Source organism: Tamandua tetradactyla, chromosome 24 (genome assembly GCF_023851605.1).
Source record: "Tamandua tetradactyla isolate mTamTet1 chromosome 24, mTamTet1.pri, whole genome shotgun sequence".
NCBI lineage: Eukaryota > Metazoa > Chordata > Mammalia > Pilosa > Myrmecophagidae > Tamandua > Tamandua tetradactyla.
Window position 1 is genome coordinate 14,757,748 of NC_135350.1, and position 22,949 is coordinate 14,780,696.

At 39.2% G+C, this 22,949-nt stretch overlaps 1 pseudogene; it reads left to right on the top strand.

Annotated features, from left to right (window-relative positions):
• LOC143668586 (SIN3-HDAC complex-associated factor-like) overlaps positions 1 to 22,689 on the top strand; it is a 135,211-nt pseudogene extending 112,522 nt beyond the window's left edge.
• The last annotated feature ends 260 nt before the right edge of the window (positions 22,690 to 22,949 follow it).

The window sequence follows — 22,949 nt, forward strand, 5'->3', positions numbered from 1 at the left end:
TCAGTCTCTGAGAGGTTAAACAAAAATCTAAAACTTGCACAAGTATAATTTTGTCTCCTTCTGGCAGGGCATATGAACCCCTGTCTAGCCTTTTCCACTTCTTACCCAAGAAACACAGGTCTGCTCTGGAGAAGTTCTCAAGGAAACAAAGTGTAGGCTGGCCCATTGTGAAACAATACAGCTTATTTCCAGATATCTGATTTTGAAAAAATTCCAAAAATAAAATAATTTGCAAAAGAAAAAAATGAAGACCTTATCTGAGGCTCTTTCTAGCTCTCATGATTTGGAGGTGGGGTACACAGGAACTAGAATAGCTTCTCGAGAAGTGTTTTCTAGGCCTACCTTACAAGAAGGCTATATTTGGGGGCCTGGCCCAACAAACCTGATTCTCCTAATTCTGACAGATACTTCTAGTAGGGCCTACTTCTATAATAATCTGTAAAGTAACTAAGCAACATTAAACTTGTTAGAGAAAATCCACTCAGCCTCTGACAACTTCCTCCCCAACCAAGTCTCCATATAAACTTATACAAATTTCCATCTTTGGTCTGCCCTTGCCCATAATTTAGGCAAAGTGTTAAAAGGCAGCCAAGGAGAGGAAGTAAAAGGGCCCCTCACATATTCTCTGGCCTGGATAATCAACCTCTACATAAAGGACCACAGGATTCATAATATTTTATTTTAGAGCTGCAATTAGACTTTGTTGGAGTTAGACAGCGACTCTTTCTCCCCAGAACATTCTAAGGATGAGAGGCCACCCTCAGAACAGTGCCTTAACACAAAGTGATCCCCATACACACCACTAGTCATGGTTTGTTTTCTTAAATAGCAAATGTTTATTTTATTTCACTGCTCCATCAAAATTATTTATCTCATTTATCATACAGTTTCTGTCTAGTGTGTTTTGCCAGAACCAACATGCATGAAAATTATGTTAATGGGGCTTGGACTGTGTTTAATGTACTTCATATAATCAAAAAACTAAACAAACAGAAAGGGCTCTGAAAGGTGTTCATTCTATTAGAAAGACCGCTTGCTCTCGCAAGACACGTTTTTGAGAAGAGGCGCTGCCAAGGATGGAACCACCAGCAGAGCGCGTAGAAAAGACCTATTTATTTCAAAGAAGAAAATAGACTGAAGGACTTATCATTGTGCCTCATTCCATCAAGTACCCTACGTTTCCATGAACCAATAGTGGTTTCATGGAAGGAGACTTGGAAGTGAGTTGGAAAAGATTCTTAGGACAAAAATTTAAATGAAAGAAAAAGTGAGCTTTGATTTTTGAAGAGAAGCCAGCTTGGTGAAAAGCGTCCATTGCCTGAGGAAATCAGTGTGTATATACACAGAGATAGCACTATAATGCTAGCTTGGTGGTCCACTGACGTAGGTGAGGGGGCCGTGTCATGAAGAAGGCTTTCTTCCACTACTGGGAAGTGAATATGCTAGGATTTAGTACAAGACAGACTTGCATTATCATAAATTTTCCTCCATCAACAGCTCTTATAGCAAAACTCCATTAGACTTGGTAAAGAACTGGAATTCGCAAGGCAGTTTTAAATAGCTTTGAGATATTGTTTGGGCCACTCATGCTTATGTACCTAGTTCTTCAGAACTAGGAAATGGGCTAGTTTCTACAACAACCACAAAAACCTTATCAGCAATATCAAAAGAATGCTAAAACAGAGAGAAAATATGCATCTGAAATGAAAATAAAGACATTAATCTGTTCTTTTAGCTATTTTTAATGATCGTGTCAGATTGATTGAGTAATCAAACCCATGGAGTTGGACTTAGTGGTTCAAATGACCAAAATATTTGAAGTTTGTTGGCAAAGGGTGGTAAGATTCTTATCTCAGATGCCATCCAAGGTATCATCGTCATTGTTGCTGTCCCAGTGAAAGGAGGACTTCTGTGCATTTCACAGGAGGAACGGATCAGAGTTCCAGCTTTCTCTTTCTGTTTTGTTTTGTCGTATCTGTCTTCCACTGAGAACAAGAAGTATTATGCTTCTTTATTAATGAGAAGGCAAAAACAACTCTGGAAGTCACCAAACTCAGAAGAGCAGGCCTAGGTGAGAATGGCAGTGGGCAGGTTCTGACACAGGACCCTGGAGATTTCGGGCTGGCAAAGTTGGAACCCTAGCACATGATTCATTTCAGGGGCTCCAATAAAACATACTCCCATATGGTTCAACTGCACAACTGGAGCTTTAGTTTTTGACTCAAACTAAGCAGGGACTTGGTCTATGGAAATAAAAATAAACAGCCCTGAAAAGAGGTGGCACATTAGGCTTATCATTTATTTTGTGTTTCAACTCAATATATGTTACAAATTCTTTCCTTTCTGTGCCTTGTAATAAGAAGCTAGATGGTGTGGGAGGTGGATAGGAGTGGGAGGCTCCAAGCAGCAGGGGTGAGACAGAGAGAGAGAGAAGCAAGGGGTAAAGAGGGCACTTGGTGAAAAGAGTAAATAAACTCTGAAGGGGTGAAATATTAGAAATAGAAATGGAAGACAAATCTTAAGCATACATTTTTCCCCCCTCAGGCATTTTACTGATGAGTCAGTCCTACGAGTAGAACAAGAGAATAATCACCTTCTACTCTAAACTGCTCAAGCTTATAACAAAGATTAGGTCTCTGAGTGTGTCGCATTTTAAAGGTCACTGACCAACTGTTGTATGTCCAGAAGATTGTGACTAGAAATGAGAATTGTGCAGACTCTTGGGGTGGGGGCTGAGTGTGGTTAGCTAAAGAAGATTTAGCAGATGCATGAGAACTAAGCCAGAGTTTGCAAAGGGTGAGAAGACAGATGAAGACATCAAGGTACACATACAGCACAGGTGCTACCCTAAGTAACAGATAGAGCATCAATGAGTGGAGATAACTTTCGGACCAATGAAGAAGAATTTTCTAATTCAGAATTGTCAAAAAAGGAAATGAACTATTGCACAAAATAATGAAGGTCCTATCACTAGATGTATCTAAGAATTGGCTGTTGAAGGGTCACAAAGCAAATCTCAATAAATTTAAAAAGATTGAAGCCATACAAAACATTTCCTTGGATCATAATAAAATGAAGTTGGAAATCAATAACAGGCAAAGTACCAGAAAATTCACAAATATTTGGAGGCTATACAACCAGTTTAAGCAACCAAGGGTCAAGGAAGAAATTACAAGAGAAATTGGTAAATATCTCAAGGTAAATGAGAATGAAACACAACATATCAAAATTTATGGAATACAGCAAAGGCAGTGTTAAGAGGGTAAATTTATTGCCTTAAACGACTATATTAAAAAAGAAAAAATTGAGGAATTAACTGTTCATTCGGAAGAACTAGATAAAGAACAGCAAACTGGCCCCAAAGCAACAAAAGGAAAGAAATAACAACGATTAGAGCAGAAATAAATGAAATTGAAAACAATCGAGAAAATCAATAAAACCAGAAGTTGGTTCTTTGAGAAAATCAATAAAATCAATGGATCTTTAGTTAGGTTGATAAAAAAAGAATTGGCTGTTGAGTACTCATTAGAGGTATTATAGAAAAGAATTGCATTAGTCAGAACTCTCAACTGCAAGTGAAAGCAAACTAATTCAAAATGGCTTAAGCCAAAAAGAAATTAATTGATTCAATGTAATTCTAGCCTCAGGAAGAGATGGATCCAAAAGCTCAATGGTACTGTGGAATCTTTCTCCATTGCTTTGTTCCATCTGCCTTTGTGTTGGCTTCATATTCAGTGCAAGTTCTCCCTGAGATGGTGGCCACTTACATTCTAGTCCTATACTATACCAACCAAGAAACAGAAATGGAAAGAAGGTTCTCTTTCTTGATAGCTCCAGCAATTTCTGGGATTTATGCTAGATCAGGTCAACTGCCTATCCCTGGCCCTATTGCTGTTGCCAGGAAGAAGCAGCAATACCATTAGCCAGAGTTAGAACATATGCCCATCCCTCTACAAATCTTGGTGGCCCCGGGCATGTAGCTCTCTCATGGGCCAAGTCTGGGTCATGTGTGCACCCTTAGAACAGGCGAGGCAGGTAGGTATGGGGCCAACACTCTCTCCATCCAAAGTCATGTGGACCAAGAGTTTGCAAGAAGCATCTGCACAAAAGAAATCAAAATGTTTTTATCAGAAGATGAGGAAAGAGTTACAAAGCAGGCAAAAATATCAGCTATTCTGTGGCAGCAATTTTTCACTGGGTAAGAAAGAGGCCTACAAAATTTTTATAGCCACTTCAAGTTAACCTATATTTATTGCTTAGACTGTATTTCTTACTAAATCAAGAACTAGGTTCTCATTCTATAATTTAAAGCCACAATTTTGACCTTTTGGATACTTAATCCCTTAGATATGCTATAAAATGGATACAAAGAGGAGATTATTCAAGTAATAGCTTAATCTTCTCCTTCCTTTGTATGATACATGTGTGCTTGTAAAATGGCTTGTCAAAAAGTAAATTCCTTGATTATCTTTATCTCCAGAACAATGAAATTATTTAAAATTGAGAATGTTGATGGACTGTGGACTTTGAGCACTATACATGATGCCTGATGAATGCAGATGGCTGAAGGATGCACTGACTGAGAAGTAGACTGGAGAACAATGGTGTGTGTGTGTGTGTGTGTGTGTATATATATATATATGATTGAATATTGTGCTGCTACAAAGAGGAACAAAGTCGTTAGGCATGCAACAATGTGAATGAACCTGTGGGACATTTGGTGAAGCAAAATAAGCCAGAAATGAAAGAACAATTATTGTATGGTCTCCTTTAGAAAATGCTTATAAGAAAACAGGGGCCTAGATTGTAAGATATTATAATAGACACATTTAGTCCAGAGTGGTGATTATTATTTCTGGATTTTGAGAGGCTGTTTTATATATCTATAACCTGATATTTGCAGATTAGAATGAAGCCAGTCAGGTCAGGGTTAAGGTCATTCAACACACAGGGATAAGGAAGACAGTGTCTATATTTTAGAACCACACCTACTCTTTGAGACCAAAGGAAGAAAAGTTAATTTTGTCCAGAACCTAAATTTTCTGTAGCACATGATCTAACTCAACCTGTCTGGATAGATCATTTGAACAATTGAAACACAGAAAGCCTAGAATAAGAATGAGGTTCTTTAATCCTGTACAACTTTAATGTAATGCCTGGATACATCCTAGAATATAGTAAGCAAATAATCAAAAAGTATTGGCAAAGTCCCTTGAGGAATGGGAGGAAGACTATGGAACTATTGAACTTTACCATCAGGGAATCCTCTGGTATTCTTTCAAACATTAAAGACACCCAAATCAATAGACCATGCCCTTGAGCTTGAGGCTTACTCTTGTGACTCTTATGTAGGTAGCAGAGAAGCTCACCTGCCATGCCAGAGACATGGGTTAATTCCCTGAGCCTTCCCATGGCAAAAAAGAAAAAAAAAAAATTGATGAAGTATTAGTGGCTGAGAGAGTTCAAATAGAGTTGAGAGGCTACTCCGGAGGTAGCTCTTACACAAGCTTCAGTTAGACATTGCTACCTATCATAACTTGCCAAATCCCGACCAAAACCATTCCAGCCAATCCTAAAGGGCAATATATAAAATTCTACAAATGTTTCATGTACTAAGGGTAACTTTCCAGAAACCTACAACCTTCAGATAAGTCCTTGGGCCAGATAAGTCCTGAAACCTAGATGGCCAGCCTCTCCAGAACATCAGATAGCTCCATCTCCCTACCCCATATTATTGGCAGCCCTTCAAACATGAAAAAGGTAGAATGGCCATAGCCCAAATACCCCTAAAGAGTGGAATAGAGAGATCAAAGGTGATGGTGGAGTTATACAGAGAAGGTAGGGTTTAGCAAATGAAAATGATTGCTGCATTATTAAATGGATATTTTTTTAGTCTCTAGTATCTTAGAGCAGTTAGAAGTAAGCACCTAAAATTGTGGAATTGTAACCCATACCAAACTCTGAAATCTGTTCTACAACTAATTGTTGTGCTGTGTGTTAAAATTTATTGCTTTTTTGTATATATGTTATTTTTCACAAAAAATAAAGAAAAAAGTTATGATAAAAAAATTTATTTCCTTTCTAGCCTCCAATGCTCTGGAGCAGCTAGAAGGAAAAATTTTAAATGATGGTATGGTAGTCCATGACAAACTCTAGGATCTGTCCTGTAATTTCTTGTTGAAGAGTGCTCTGAATACTATTGCTTTTTTCTTTCTTTGCTTTGTATATATGTTATATTATATGATAAAAAAGTTGAAATAAAATAAATTCCTGAATTGTAGCATTTGTCAATTTCTGTAGTATAAATATTCCCATCATGGCTCATTTCAAGCTACCAACATTTGGTCCTTAAACAAAATTGGGAAGAAATGTACACAGTCATCTCTCATGTACACGTGCCATCTGCTCCAACTCACATTTGTCAAGATTTAATAAATGTTCCAAAACTGCGGAAAATTATCTCAGAAGGCAAAGTCCAGCCTTCTTTCACTCCTTTTTTGAAGATGTGGTTGGAAGTGAAGGATTTAAAATATAGCATAGAATTTTTAAATCAAGTACACAAATTTTCCTACCATGGGTGCTGTTAAATATTACAATGAATTTTTTTCAGCATAATATGGGACTCCCTAGTGTGGTCTTCAAAAAATAATTCTTATTTCTTTTGGCTTGGTTTGGACAGTCTTGAACGGAAACAGAAACATTATTAGTTGATGACTTATTATGATACCTCCAGCACTGTTCGAAAACCTAATATAGGACCTCTCTTCATCTAACAAAACCCGGTACAAATTTTAGCAAAAACAAAACCCAACAGGAAGTACAACATATAAGTCTATAGCAGTTGATCAACAGCTTGACTGCTTTGTGATAAATGCAAAACAAAAAATAAGTAAAAACAATTAGAACTGTGTCTGAATGTCATGTGGTAGGGATAAGGCAAGGGAGAAAAGAATGTGAGGAAGTGGCACAGAAACCAAGCAGGAGTTGTTCCATATAGTGTGAGAGTCTTATGCGTCCCTCCCAAAAGATCTCAGTTCAGACGTCAAGTATCCCACATCACAGATAGGTAATGGCAATTACTTGAAATGAATTGCCTATAATTCAGCCTTTTTCAAATATTTCATGTATAGCTAAATACATTTTTTTCTCTGTTCATTCTGTCCTGTTAGAATTTTAGAAATTGATTTTTGTTCTCACCATCAGCAGCCTCAATGACTTAATCATTTTAACCTGTAAAAAAGGGAATTTCAACTTAACCCATGGAAAGAATAATAGGTAACATTTATAACTCTTACCCAGACACTGTTCTAAGCTATATATATATAAACTTCTTAATATGGACCCATTGATGCCTTTACTCAACCATCAACAATGTACCAGACTGAGGTCTACATGCCCAAGAAGAGTCCCAAGATGTCATCCAAACAAATTAAACCTGAGTCAAGGGTCATGAGCTGAGACCAAAGCCACGAGGTTGCACAAAATGAGAAAAGCAAGGGAAGCACAAAGCTGCTCAAGGAGACCCCGACATGGGATCTTTCTCTGCTCTCTAAGACGGTTTTGGTTACTAATTCTACTTACCATGTCATAGATAAAACAATCATAGAATAACATTTTTTTTTAATTAGGAATCTGAGTTTTTATAATGAGCGGATTTTGGGGTGGTACAATGGTGGCTCAGTGGCAGAATTCTCTCCTGCCATGCCAGAGACACAGGTTTGATTCCCAAAGTGGATTTTTAAAAACTTCTGTCAAGAATTTTTAAGAAAACCATAAAACCCAGAAACTATTTTAAAAAATAAAAAGATTGATCTACTGAATTTGTCTAAAAATTTAAAGCTTCTATAGGAAAAATACCACAAATAAAGTCAAAAGACACAACACTAAACTTCAAAAAAAACATTTCCATACATATTGCTCCATACAAAAGCATACCTTATAAATCAGTGGAAAGAAGGAAAGAAAGAAGAAATGATGGAAGGAAGAAAGGTGAAGGAAGGAAAATGAGCAAAGGACAGACATGGAAAGCTTCACAATATCGCTCATATTTTGAAAATGCAAATGAGCACAACAAAGAAGTATTTTTTTTTTAACTACACATCTAAAATTAAAACAGGCACATTGGCAAGCATGTGATATAACAGTCACTTTCACACATTGTTGGTAGGAGATAAATTATGCAACTTCTCTCGAGGACAATTTGGCAAAATATCAGAATTTTTAATGCATATAGCCTTTGCCTGTGCAATTTGATTAGACCTCAGGATAAAAAAAAAACATAAATGAAATCGGATTTTGATCAATGATATACCTTAACAATAAGTAGCATAACTAAAAATGAACACTATAGTTCCTAGACGATCAGTGATATAATTTATAATACAGGAGAATGTGAGCTTTCAGTTCATGAACTCTTTTGGAGCAGGTCTACTTAATAGAATACTCTTAGCAGAGGTGAAAATGATGAGCTTATTTTGATCTGTGACTTGCTTGAATTGGTTTTACCTTTGTCCTCCTCCAGATTGATCATCCTGGGGAAACTGAGGACGGTCAACACCCAGCCTGTACGATCCAGATTAGCAAGGCCTGAGCAACACTGTGCCAGGCCCAAGGGAGGGCAGAAAGAAATTGGAAAGCTACAGAGGATTGAAAGGGGCATTCCAGGGGTAGGGGAGAGTAAAGGCAGGAGTCAGGAATGGGCAAGAAAATTTGAGACTTGCAGAGAAACCTAGAAGATATCAGAACAGGAATAAGATGCTTGGTACTTATTTACAGTCATCGTAGACCTCAGGGTCTCAAGTTAGCCTCTATTGGTGTGACCCAAACTTTATATATTCATGAATCACACTAACAGTCTTGCCACATTGACATATGCCCTTATTTACCCTAGTACTTTCCTTTGTCTTTCTCCTTTCTTCAGCCTCATCTGAAGGAATAATATCCATGAGATAACAGGTTTAGTGTGCTACACATAGCTCTTCGAATGCATGTTAAATAAATACAATAGCTAATAAACCATTTTAAAAGTTTATCGTTTACCATTTAATAAGATACTATGAACCAACAAAGGGACACACATTCCACCTGGAGAAATGCTGCCTTCAGAGATACTTACTTCAAACTGAGCACCATGAAAGTTGTCATTTGTTCATGTTTATATCACATATGACAACCTAGACAAAACATAAAGTGTGAAATTGAGAATACCAGATGGCACTTCTAAACCGTGCCGAAGCATAAATTAACATATTACAATAGAAGGGGGAAAAAACTAGCATTTTCTGAGCAATCATTGCGTACTGTCTCTGTCTAGTTATTTAAAATACCTTATGAATGGATTTGGAATGTGCACAAAATCAAATAATGTAAGTAAGCAAGTAACCTCCTAATGCAAACAGCTTCATATTCCAAAACCGTGACAACCTGATATTAAATTAATTTCAAAGTAGTCTGGGCTCAATTCAGCTTCCAACCTTTTGAGGAAGGTTGTTGAATTTCACCTAAAAGGATGACTATCCTCCAAGGGGAAGACCACAATACCACAAGAAACAAGAAAATATACAACTATCAATTATCTCACAACATTTACTAAAGGCAGGAGAGGTTTCATAATAGTGTGGCAGCTGGTTGGAGTCACAGTGTGGTTTCTTCTTTATCTGCTTATTTGCTTAAGGTACATGCATTCCTGTCTCCTACCAGTGTAGTTTCCCAGGTGATCAAGGAAGACCTTTAACCAGGATATAATTCTGTTAGTAGGGACCTCTTTTCACGGGAAACTAAAGAAAGGACTTAGCAGCCATCGGCCACAGAGAGGAATTAAAATCATTGTTGCTTTACTCTCCTGTTAAACGACCTGTGGCTTTGGGCATTTTGGCATCTATTTCTATTCCCTAAAAGCCTGTTTATCTCTAAGCCATAATAGAAGCACCCTTCTTCACACAGCCAGTGAGGCTGAAGCAGGTTTGGGCAGAACTTACCAGGTGAAGCACGTTCTGGAACACTTGGAGAGAATAACCAAAATGATTAAATGTTTGGAAAACTATCCTCAGAATGAAAAAGTGAAGGCCATTAGATCTATTGTGCCTTGAAATGGAAGGCTGAGGGCAGAGATGCGATTGCATTCCTAAGGGGTAGGGATGGTTATTGACTGGTAGAGATGATAGAGATCTGTCTGCCACATGCATGCAAGTGAAGTATCATTGGCCTTGGCAGATGTCTCTGGTGTGCTGCCCTGATTCATTTCTAGAGCATTGCAGGATAAGAGATGCAAGGGGCAGTGCATAGCTCAGACACATGGACTCTGGAGCCAACCTGCAGAACGACCGACTGCATGACCGTGGGCCAGTTGTTTAAGCTCTCAGAGCTTCAGTTTCCTTACCTGTAAAGTAACAACAATGATAGGACTAACCTCATAAAGCTTTGTGTGGTGTGTGTGTGTGTGTGTGTGTGTGTGTGTGCACTGTATGGCGGGGTCACATTTCATTCTTTTTCCATGTGAGTATCTCATTATTGTGGCACCATTTTGCTGAAATTTGTTTTGTTGTTTATTTGTTTGGGGAGCTTGTTTGGGGAGCTCATGGAACGGGAAATGGAACCCAGGTGTCCCACATGGTGGGCAAGAATTCTACCACTGAACTACCCTTGCACCCCTGACCTCGTAGAGCTTTTGTGAAGATTAAATTAGTCACTATGTGTAAAATGGTTGGACCGGTACCTGACACACAGGAAATGCTCTGGGTTTGTTACTGTTGATGTTTTTGCTGTCACTGGCATTACATCACCGTACGCACTTACTCTATTTCCAGTAAGAATAAGAAGTTTGGGATTAAATTAATGTGCATGAAATCAAGGCGAGATGATAAGCAGAGTGAAATCTGTTACAGAGGAAAACCGGGAATTTTATCCTTTGGGGTTGTGTTCTGACTTTTGTTGTTAAGACTGCAATTTCTGGATGGGTGCAAGCATAGTCCTTCCCAGAGGCGAAGTGGACATAAAATGATCCATTGGGTTTCTCAGGCTGCCGATTTGGTACCAACCATGTGATCGCAACAGCTCCAGATAGGGAAATACTTCCCAAATACACCTCACAAGAAATATTGCCTGTCAATTCAAGTGCCTGTTTCACTTGCATGCATATGGCCAGCAGATCCTTTCCATCTACCACTCAGTAAACACATGTGATGGCGTCTCTCCCTCTGGTAGAAGGGGGAAGAAGTGTCTTTTAATCCAAATGTTACAAAGGATGCAGGCAGTTTCTGTGTGTCTCTGCTGTCCATGTCAGTCAATAAAATTAGATCCCTACATCCCCCTTCTCTTAAAGGCATTTAATGAGTCACATATTCCTTGTTTTAAGAATCACACAAGCAGCAATACAGCATGTGGACAGAAAAAAAGAACTGCTCAGTCTGGGTTCTGAGGCCATAAAAACTTGGTGATAGGAAGTAACCTCAAACACTGGTGAAATCTTCTGAACAAAGTGGGAGTCTGCCTGCTGAAATATGGCAGGATCTGATCTGAGGGGAGAGGTTTAGTGGTGGACAGATGTGGCCCAGTGGGTGTGTAAATCCTGGGGTGCCTTGACATTTGTGGTTTCAGCTATTCAGAGCAGACCATCGGGGGGCAACTGCAATGGTCTATTCCATGCAATCATTTGTGATTGTGCTGTAAGACTGGAGTCCATGAGCAACCACATAGCTAGTGATGGGACATAGCAGAATGAGGGCAGTCCGATATATTGTCCAAATTGGAATAACTTATTGGCCACATTGGGACAACTTTTGAGAGTAAAAGCGGTGCTATTCACAGTTACACGGGGATGACAGGCATAAAATGAGTCTGTCCTGAGCAAATAGGAACGTATGTTCCCACCAATGTTTAGCTTTGGGTCCTCTAAGCTGTATTAATTATTCTAAAAATAATTCATTTATTTAAAATAACAAATGAAAAATAAATTTTAATGAAGGTTTGGTTAAGTTGTATGAAGGTTTGCAGGCAAATCGGTAAATTTGGAGAAAACCAGAAGTCTATAAAAACATTTTCATTTTGGAGATGTGACAAACTCTTTCAAGAACGTGAGAAATAAATGTGAATAGAGGTTTATCCAGTTTTGTGAAGGTTTGCTGACAAATGGGTAAATATATAGAAAGCCAGGAGGCTATAATAACATTTTGGTTTTGGAGATTCATCAAAGCCTTGACCTAGAAACTTTGTAACTCTCAATAATTTATGGAATTGCCACATAGAGTACAAATGGAAGATTGTATATCCTATACCTTATTTGCATCAAATAGGCCCAGGGCACAGGAGTAACAAAATAACTACCTGAGCTCCTTCCAAACAGCTCGAGGGTTTGTAATTCTGATCATGAAGGTAAATGATCCAGTGGGTCACTAGAGATGCTGATTTCCTGAAAGGTACATATTAATAGGTGAAATTAATTATTTAATTGGAAAGTTTCAAGTCAGGTACATTATATAAAAACTGCCTTAGCAAGGGTTCTGGAGAAGAGGAAATAGGCAAATAATTAACATGTCCCACACTCTCAGAATGTGTTAGGCTCTTTATACTCACATATGCTCTGATTTCACCTTCACAACTCTATGAAGGAGATAGTATCCACATTTAGCAGCTTGAGAAATCAGAAAGTTTGTATAACTTGCTTAAAGAAATGTATTTTTATTTTCAGTAAACATTTTTACACAGTCATGGTCAGGAGGCGTGCTTAAAGTTGGTAATAGAAAAAAAGTAATTTTTATCTTCTCTGTACCTGGGAAAGTGGAGAAAAATTAATTCTTTGCTACCCCCTTGAAACCTCTACTATTAAATCTGTCATACACTGCAAAGTTAGAAGTTTAAATAGACTAAGATCAGTGCTTTCCTACAAACCTAAACTGTCTACGTCTTGGCTGTGATTTTGTTGCTCCATTAAATTCCCAGTAGATCTCAAGGAATCCCAGGGCAGCTTATGAGTCACAAACAGGGCAATGGTTTGCAAATATTTCATTATCAGTAGTAGGAAAGCATTTTTTGGGGGTAGTCCCTTTCTTACTCTTCAATTCAACATCTATGTTGAAAGAATCATTAAAATGAAGAGGAAGAGCTTGGCATTAAGGGGTGTTACAGGAAAAGAGAATAACAACAAACTGCAGCCAAGAAGTGTATGCTAATCATTTTGTTACAAGTGCAATGATAAAGAAGCATAGGGAGCATCACTCTGTTTAAAACTACTCACCAACGCTCAGTACATGACTTCCAGATGAACTCATTTTAGGTTAGAAGGAAACAGACTGAGATTTGCATTATAGTAACTACCTGTAATTATACTGTATTTTTTTACATAAAAGACAATAGGTTATAGTTATGCTGCAATAATACACTTATGTAAAGTTTTTGTCAAATCTATGGTGGGAGATGGATAGATGTGGAGAAGAATACTCTTCAGCAAAAGCTTTAAATGAAAATGTGTTTCACGTCTCCACAGATAAATGAAATAATCCAGGATTTTAAAATGTATATCTGAAACATTGGAAGTTTGACGCTGGCAGATTTCAAAAGTGAAAGAGCAGCTCAACCAACCCGACAAAGATCACCTATCTGTGTGTGTCCCGCTGGGCAGTAGGTTCAAAGATGAAAAATTGTTTGGGGCTGACTTTCTCCAGGACACACCTTTATACTCCTGAAAACTCCTTTGGTAGAATCAGCCCTCCTGCATTCACCCCATGCCCTTTGGCAAATTCCTGTTGATCACACAAGATGCATCTCAAATGTCACCTCTGCTGTGAAGCCTTTCCACAAATCCCAAGGCAAAAAGGTTTGTGACCTCTTAAGGGTCCCTTGTACCGAAGTGTTTTTGCTACAGCTCATTCCATGCCGTATTTAGCTTTCAAGAGTGATCTGTCTATTTACAATGGGTGCACACCACAGGAATGCAGATTAAGATTAAGAGCATGTCTAAATTGGGGTACATAATTCGATTTCCTATGGGCTGAAATTGTAGCCTCAGATTTGCTAAGGAATCCGAATTTAGATCTCTAGCCTCGACTTCCAGGCACATGGATCCCACTGCCAACCTGATTTTCCACTTGTATATCTGACAGACATCCCAAGCTAACATGGCCCAAACAGGTTTATGTTCTACCTTCATCCCACCCCTTAATGTGGCCCTCCCCCACTCTTCTCATCTCAGTGTCTTCTGTACATATCTCAGATCAGACCACTGCTGCCACCTGGTCTAAGCCACTGTGCTCTCAGCTGAATGATCCCCATTTATTTTCCCTCTTCCCAACACACACCAAGAGCTACAGTGCCCTGTTTTTTTTTTAAACGCATTCATCATATTATGTTATTCCTGCCCTCAAAAGTCTACAGTGGTTTATCAATATACCTAGAACAAAATTCAAACTCCTTCTTATGGACCTTGTTCTACTTTGGTAGCTGCCGGAATGCAACATACCAGAAACGGAATGGCTTTTAACAAGGGGAATTTAATAAGTTGCTAGTTTATGGCTCTAAGGCTAAGAAAATGTCCCAATTAAAGCAAATCTAAGGCATCCAGGGAAAGATACCTTGGTTCAAGAAGGTCGATGAAGTTCAGAGTTTCTTTCTCAAGTGGAAGGGCACATGGTGAACACAGTCAGAGTTTCTCTCTCATCTGGAAAGGCACATGGTGAACCCAGTCAGGGTTCCTCTCTCATCTGGAAGGGCACATGGCGAGCATGGTGTCATCTGCCAACTTCTTATCCTGGTTTCCTGTTTCACGAAGCTCCCTGGGAGGCATTTTCCTTCTTCATCTCCAAAGGTCACTGGCTGGTAAACTCTGCTTCTCATAGCTATGTCATTCTTCTCTGCACTCTCTGAATCTCTTTCATTCTCCAAAATGTCTCCTCTTTTATAGGACTCCAGAAACCTATCAAGACCCACCCAAATGGGGAGATGCATTTCCCCCAATCCAACTTCACAGCCACGCTTGATCGGGTTACATCTCCAGGGAGATGATCTGGTTACAGTTTCAAACACACAGTATTGAATAGGGATTATTCTGCTTTTATGAAATGGGAGTTAGATGAAAACATGCCTTTTCTAGGGGACATACATCCTTTCAAACCAGCATAGGCCTCTAATGTCCCCTGCCTTCCTCTCTAATTTTATTTCCTAATTGTCTCCACCATACTCACCAGGCCCGTATTTCTCTCTGTTCCAAGAACCAGCCACATTGTTGTCCCTTCACTACTGTGCATTTGCTCTTCCCTTGGCTTCCATCGGCCTAGAATGTACTGCCATGCTTTCTCCCAGCTGGCCCCCTCTGGTCACTCTAGCGTCAGCCCTAGCACACTCCTTCCTAGAAGCCCTCCCTGACCAACCCATGAAAGTAGCTTTCCAAGCACTCTCTAGGACATCCCTTATCCTTATTTTCTTTGAAAATAACCATGTTTATCGCCTATCTCTCCATTAGACTAACATTCTGCCATAACAGGGATCTTGCCTGTCTCAGTCGCTGCAGTAGAGGTGCTCACTTGTGGAAAGCAGAGGAAGCAATCCGAAAGAAAAAAAAAAGTTGTCAACAAGAAAATGGAATTTTAGTGCAGTCGCCAGGAAGCAACAGTTGTGTTGGCATAGGATGCTATCTTTGTTGTCAGCCACAGGAATAAACAAGAACTGCACACAAAGAATACTCTGGTGACAACTGCGCAACAGTTCTCCTTGTGACGACATCTCCAACATGGAGTGCTGTCAGCACGCTGGAAGAACAGATGCTACCCAAATCGCCTGGAAGGCCAACGTAGCTGTAAAATGGAAAGAGACTGAGTAATTTATCTATTTTATAAATTACAGATCTTGATCCTATCCTGCCCCAAATCCAGGTTACCAGATATGATGAGCTCTCGACACAGTCTAACGATGGCCTCTGAGTACCCACTCCTTACATACACACACTTGTCACCCAGCAAAGATTGTATCTATATAACCAAAATATCCTGAAGGTCATCCAACAATCTGGGGCCATTTAAGGGCCATTTGAATGGCCAGTATGAAATATAAAATAATACGTATAACCAATACATTGTAATAGCTCATCATTGCAGAATTATCAGGGGTATCATCAGTACATCCCTACCCATGAGAAGTCAGTGTGGTTGTAACCCCTTAAAGAGTCACCCAGCTTCCTCTGTATTCTAAGCTCCAGCTGAAAATCCGGGAGGTTCAGCCCTTTTCCTTCACCACAATCCACATCATCTAAAGGTACATAATATTTTGCTTTGTAGTCACTTCGTAAAGAACAGGGAAGAAAACGCAGAAGTCGTAATCCTGCTTCTGATTTAGTCTTTACTTTTATGTGGAGTAGAATCATGAACATTTTCCTCCTAATTCTAGTGCACTCCTTGTTTGACTGAGGTGAGTTAGTACCTCTGAGATCTGTGATTTCCGCCAACATTAAATGTCCCTGTTTTAGGCCCTAGTGTGATTAGCAAAGTACCAGTCTGGCTATCACCTGTCATAATCAGAAAATGTACGTCTCAAGAAATACCATGTTGTTATACCGCATGCCTGCCGGTGACCAGGGTTATGGCTGGAAGACAGCTGCCTCAGGTTCTGTGATGAAGTTAACTAGGAAAGAGGAAAAGAAGGGGTACGGTCCTTCGTTAGGGGTGGTGAGTAAAATGAAGGTCATCCCACAGAGTTGGGTTTTGAGATGAAGTGTGGAAGTTAGAAATACAAGCTCTGGAAGCAAAAATACCAGATTTTGCCACCTTAATGGTTGTGTGGTATTAGATGACTAACAACTTCTCTAAGCCTTAGTTTCTCAAAATGGGGATTAATAAAGCACCTACCCTGCAGAACTGCTTTAAGGATGAAATGAGGTAATACACACGAAGGTATAGCACAGTGGCTGGCATATGGTAAGTATGTTGACATATCTTAGCTTTTAGTTTGGCACTTTGGATCATTTGAGTTTTTAGATGCCTTTTACTGATTATATCTTTTATTTGATGACTTTGTTGAAAGAGTTCAGGTGAGAATGTTCAGACAGGCTCTTCCTGTCCTGAATTGCCAATATTACTGGAAAGGCAAAAGAGGGTGAGAATGTGCCCACAGAGACGTTATACCACAAAACTACCTACCTGAGATAATGCCCAAGTACTCTGGCATGGGGATTGCATGAAAAGTACCCATTTCTTTTCTGATAGAAGCATCTTTTCATAGGACAATTATGAGAATTAAATGAGATAAATTAGGAAAATTTATCTGGTGTCGAATAAGTTATTTTCCTTTTTTCTATATTTTGCATGGGTCTGGAAAATATTTAAAATATTAATAATTTATAATAATTTTTTTTACAGAAAGCCTGCAAAGAGACTGTTCCTTCCTATGATAAATTCTTATAATGTTATGTGTTTATTAAGCTTCTTTTCAAATAATTTCTTTCTTCCTTTTCTCACCCTTTGATCCTTTCTCTTGCATTCCCTCCATTTCTCCCATTCCTTTAATTTGCATTTTGTTGCAGAATCCCAGTATAAGAGCTTTATTGTGGCACCAGTCCACCAATCACAGAATGGCTCTTTTAAATGGTCAGTTTCTACAAAAAAAAGAGTAGAATCCTGGCAGGATTCATCCTGACACACTCTGATAGATACTCTTTCTTTGAATAATAATAATAATAAAAATGGTTCCCTTAGGTATTCTGTGCAAACGATCTTTGACTGTAAGTTGGAAACACATCCAGCTGCCTCCTCAAGCAAAAATGTCTTTTCAATGTCAGAATACTTGAAAGTCCTTGAATAAAAATTCACTTCCCTCTAGAGTTGTATTTGATGTATTTTTAATATTGCTATTTTTCTTTCATTGTTGCACAGAGATGCATTCTAATTTTGTTTGTTTGTAGTTTAAATAAAAAGGATCCAAGGGAAAAATTAGTAAAGGTCTATTGAAAGAGTTAAATCATTTCCTACAGCTTCCCTAAGCGGAACTGATAGTCTTAGTCTGACTTAGAGAGCTGGAATAGAAAGGCTGCCAACATCTGTTTTGGTCAGAGACAGATAAAAGAGACTAATTCATGGTGGGAATAACCCATGTATGGCATTCTGTGTTCCATTACCCTTTTCACAAAAAAAAAAAAAAATGCATGATATAATAGATGGACAGATAAATTTCCACCTAAACTTTTCCACAGTGGAAGCAAAAGAAAACTGAAAGGTTCAAAAGAGTTATTATTGATTTATTTTCTTAGAATGAGGTTAGGAAGCCCCAGCACATCACCCTCGCTGCCTTCACATTATCAGGGCTCAGTCTCAGCCATTTAACGACACTGGTCTTAAATCAAAAAGTACTGAAGTGAAAACAACCTTTCAAATACCAGAAGAAACGTGGGTTAGGATTGACATAACAACTGAAATGCCAGAATAATGTAAAAATCCTCATTTTATATGTTAGTTTCAACCTTTTCTCCCTTAAAACTAACCAATGGGTACTCAAATTGACAAATGAACTAGGTTGAGACCCCTTCCTCTCCTTATTGGCAAAGATGCTAACAGATGGATGAGAGAAGCAGCAAATAATCTGAATAACTAGTGAAATGCATAAGCTTCATGAAATAATCAGGACATTATTTTATTAAGACTTCAACCCCAGAAAGAAATGTTTTGTTCTGACAGGGGTAGGAGAAGGAATGTTCTTGTTTCTTTGGATGGGAGTGAAATTGTTGCTTCCCTTTTGTACCCAAGGATGTCCCCCACAACCCCCCAAAACCTCCAATCCCCAAGCTCATCAGGAAGCTTGTTTGACTCTACATGACTTGGGACAAGTAGCTCAGGTTTAAAAATCCATTTTATTTTTTGACACTAATCTTGACATTATTGAAATAGTGCTGTGATAGAAAAAGGGTTTTACTTTTTCTTTTGAGGAAAAAAAAAAATTTGAGTAAGAGCAATCCAGCAATAGGTCTGGGATGAGCCCCACACCACCGTTTTGGCAAACAGAGTCCATGATTCAGGAGGGGTCACTTGGCCTACGATTCCTAGGAGGAAAAGCTCCTCCTCGGATGGTCCAAAACCGGAGGCACATGTACTCTTGCTTTTCCTTTTGAGGTTTACATTCTCTCCTATTTACAACTTACGCACAAGCTCTTTGTGACTAACCATCCCCTTCTGCCCTTCTACCTCTCTCTTTCTTTTCTTCTTTGTCATCTTTTGCACCCTCCCTTTCTCTTCTCTCCTTGGAAATCAATGATGGTTAGGATGGGGAATACGTCTCCCGCCTGATGACTGAAATGCAAGCGGCATGGGAGACTGAGGCTGTACATTAAGGATGGTGAGTAGGTGCTCAAAGGTACTTTCAATTAAATAGAATAAAACCATGACCTCTCCAAGGTCACACCGAGGAAATAGTTACATCAGAGGGGAAGCAGCTCCAGCCAGGGGCCTACTTTGAGGTCTGCTCCCACCAGGAAGGACAGGCTGATTTGGCATTTTGTTTCTTATATTTCAAAATCTGAAAACATTTGTTTATAAGCAACTGCCTTCATTAAATAACAACTGTAGTCTTTGATACTCAGAACATAGCACACATGGTTCATGTTTCTGAATTCTTTAAATGTCTTAGAACCTTAATTAGCCAGAACCCAGTGAAATGGAACACTGCTGCCTCCACCAACAAATATTCAAAACTTTCTGGTGCTCCACTTTAACGTGAAAGATTTAAACTTTAAGTGACTCCTGGAGACCACAGATACAATCAATAAAAATGTCTCCAAGGCATACCTAAGAGAGTATACACCTTCAAGGAAATCGCTTAAATCTTCTACAGGCAAGACTGGACAGTACTTAATGTACAGTGACCATTAATGCTATGAGTCTCAGGCCTGAAGTGGCGCAGAGCCTCACTCAACGGGGGAAGTTTTGTTACGGTCCTTGTTCTTACGAAAGGAGGAAAAACTGCTACTGCCCTTCTGAAAGATTTTCAACAAGAGAGAATAATCTTTTTTCTTTGCATTCCAGATAATTGAATTTCTTTCTTCATCTGCCAAGGAATGTCGGTGCTCTGATCCTTCTAAGAAATCTGGGAGTAGGAGTCTGGAATTATTTATGATTTATGCTTACTGCCACAAAAGATTTGAGGCCTGGGATTCCAGGAATTGATATGACCAATATGCTAGAGTCTGCCCTGGACCTTTTTTTTTTTTTTTTTGCATGGGCAGGCACCGGGCATCGAACCCGGGTCTCCCACCCTGCCCTTGACTTTTTGACCAAGGATGTGTGCTTCATCTACTCAAAGGGAAAAGAAGGGACAAAGAGCCATGGAATGAGAGAGCTAAAAAGGACCTTTACTACTGGAAACTGTAGATCATTTTTTAAAAAAACCAAGCCCCTGGAAAGTAAAGGAACTTGTCCAAGGTCAAAGGACTCATCAGTAGCAGAACTGGGACTAGAACCAGGCCCCCCGGCTCCAAATCTCTTCCCACTGGCCCAGACAGTCTTTGGTGTAGGAGATTTTAGTTATGAGAGTGAGACCGTTTTGTAAAATCTGTGAATGCTTGAAAATGCCACGGAGGTACAAAATATTAAGTAAAAATAAAATTAAGTTCAATTTTGTTCCAAACGCTATGCTTCACTCTGATTATTTACATATAGGAACATCTCAAATAGGTCCCAAGGTAACATCTCAGCAACCATGTGACTGCCACAATGTTCCGCCTTTGCCTGCCACGCTATCTGTAGCCACTGCCCCTGACAAGGTCAATGACTAAATGGAGCACAGAAAGACCACGTCCACCACTACACTACCAGACCGTGCGCGCTAGATGCTCGCTAGATGCAAGGGGTGTAGGGTCTGGCTCCTGTGCTGTGGGGTAGAGCTGATGGCATTAGCAACTCCCAGACCATTAACCCAAAGGGGAGAAGACATACAAGAGCAGGAGGCATGATAGATTGGGAAAGTAAAGAGGGTCTGAGGCATGTACTGGGAATGAAATATGGCCCCGTGGTCTAGAATATGGAGAACATGACTGCCAGGAGAAGGCAGTCCAAGTAAATAACTGGAATTTTTTTCACATGTAGGTTTTTGGCAAATTAGGGTATGTTTAGGGTGTGGGGAGGGATAAATGGAGAAACCACTCCTTTCCTCTTCTTGTCTAGATCATTTTGTGGGAGTTTCAAAAGCCACCATAAGCAAGCCAAATACTTTCTCCCTCACTTGTGCCTTAGCTTCTTCTCCAGTATCTAACACAGGAGGGACTTTGACTCTGGGAAAACAGAAGCAAATTTCAAGCAGAAGTAAGGAACTCAACTTTATTTATGGGAAATATGTCTTAATATGAGTTTAACAGCTTTCCAGAGGAAAAAAATGTATGCATAAAAATAGGCAAAAAAAACATTATAAATCCTACTGATATACAGGATATGTAACTTACAATTTACAAATATAATAAAATATACAAAACTCTATAGTGTAAATTCCATATAGCCAACTGATTCTCACAGCTTGCTTTCCTTTATTTTTACCTAACGTTTTTATTCTTAATCAACCTATAGTTGCAATTAACAAAACAAGTTTAATTTCCACATGAATGTTGGTTAAAATTTTCACTTATGGTAAGAAGTAAGAAGCAAGAAAGGCATAAGTTGGAATTACACTTGTTCGCCAATGACTTGAGCAACTTCATTGCTGAATCAGAAAATAAATTTTGAATTGCTGAGAGAATATTTCCTCCGTTTCTTGTACCATTCACAATGTAATTGCTCCAGACACAACACAATTTTGAGTTTCCTCTGCATTATTAACATTTTTCCATCACTTTCTTAAGTCTAGATAAAATCAACAAAACAACAAATCGAGCCTTGATTTGTAGCCGGCTTCTGCAACTTAAAATCTCCCATCAACTTGATTTCAAACCACCAATGTGATGTCACTAAAGGTGAGGTTGTGAAGAGATGCGAGGTGGTACAATGCCATTTTATGGTGAATCCCCAAATTGGTACAATGGATGTAAATGACGTCAACAGCATAGCTCATAAAGAAATGTGATGAAAAAAACATCAGGACTTGATGAGTTTTGAGTGTCTATTACCTTTGCTTTTAATATAACTTTTTAAGTTGATAGAATTGAATTTTTAATAAAGTGTTTAACAAGTGGCTCATGACATTCCTTAGAATTTAATTATCCGCTCTCATGGGGCATAAGCCGGCTCCAGCACTCCATTGGGAAGGGTAAGACATTCTTTGGAAAAGGAAGTATTAGAGAAAAGATGAATATTTCATAAGATAAATATTCGCATTAAATTATAAAGCCATTTATTTTGAAATATTATTTTCCAGAAACCTTGGCAGCCGCTCGATTTGACATTTCTGCCGAGGTGCGTGTGGGGTTAACGTGACCCCCCCCCACCCCCGCCGTTCACCGCCACCACTGCCACAGCCCCACTGCGCAGGAGGGAGTCATTTAATACGGCTCAGGAGAGCTTCACCTTGTCCTGTCCAAAATAACTCTTTTGGGAGCCAGATTTTTAGTGTAATTTATTCCAAGTCTTTGATGGGGGTACTTGTACTCTTGAGACTGCTCAGATGTGCCGCCAGCGGGGAGCTCCTAGGTCCCACTGGCTTGCACAGCCACAGTCCTGTGGCCAAGTCCGCCACCCGAAGGCACCCGATAGATTTATGACAGTCTCTGAGGGCTCCACGGCCATCGTCTCTAAATGAATGCATTATGCTGATCCACGTACATGCTTCTCATCTGAGACAGGTATTTTATGGATTGGGGGCCCCCATTTAAATGTTACATAACCCTCCTTTAATAAATAATGGGAATATTCAAAATAATTGAAAGAAGAAAGACTGCCTTTGTTTCAGCATAACTGACTCATAGTATAAAAGGATTCAGCATAGACTAGAAATTTATCCTCAAAAGGATCAGTTACGTTAGAAGGTATGGGCACATGTCTATACAGTTTAACTGTAAT